Genomic DNA, 899 nt, shown 5'->3' on the forward strand with positions numbered 1-899 from the left:
GGAGGGGGGGGGGGGGGGGGGGGGGCACAATGGATTTTTGTTCTTTCTTTACATATATTAGCTTTATATGTCATTACATATTTGTAAAAGGGATTTTTTTTCACCTAATATAAATCAGTTTGTCCATAACACTTACCGGACCTTTTAAATATTGCAGTCTTCATGAAAATGACTGTGTGTTCCTAGTGTGTAGACCATTTGAACCTTTGTGGTCACACAATCCCACTTGCTCCGGATAACTGGAACTTAACAACCAGAGTGTATATTTTATTATATCGCTCTAACGAGCTGCAGTGGAGCAAGTTCCATCATTTCAATATGTGTTTATGTCTTTTATGAGTCAGAAGTCGAAAGCTTTTAGCAGAGAGATTTTTTCTCCACATAAATACTTCTGTATGCCAATACCATCTACATCCACTGCTTGAGGTGGGAGTAAAATTCTTTAGGACTTTTTTTTTTGCCCAGTTCAATAGTTCATCCCACTTACTGACATTTCAAACACACTGCTCTTAAGTCTCCTTGTCAATTCACGTCATTGTTTGCGGCATCCACAGTTTGTAACTCGATGTACTGCAGAAATTAAATCCATGTACATTAAAATATAATGTTAATGGAAAACAAATACCTGATGTGATGTCTATGCTTGTTCGGTAGTACCCTGAGCATGTAATAGTTATATAAAGTCATTATTCTACAAAGGTTAGGTTGGGGTGGTAGCCTTTTTCAGCATCGCTAGAAATGAACATTTTATACTAAGGTAATATACAGTAATTAAATCTATGAACTACTCTGTCTCAGTTAAACAAACTACAGTGGGGATGATTTAGGGCATTTGTTGCAAATGCAGCTTGCTTTTAGGTGCATTCTGCTTGCCTTTTACATCAGTTTTAGATCCTTCT

Source organism: Nanorana parkeri, unplaced genomic scaffold (genome assembly GCF_000935625.1).
Source record: "Nanorana parkeri isolate BGI_ZX_2015 unplaced genomic scaffold, ASM93562v1 scaffold34, whole genome shotgun sequence".
NCBI classification, from domain to species: Eukaryota; Metazoa; Chordata; class Amphibia; order Anura; family Dicroglossidae; genus Nanorana; species Nanorana parkeri.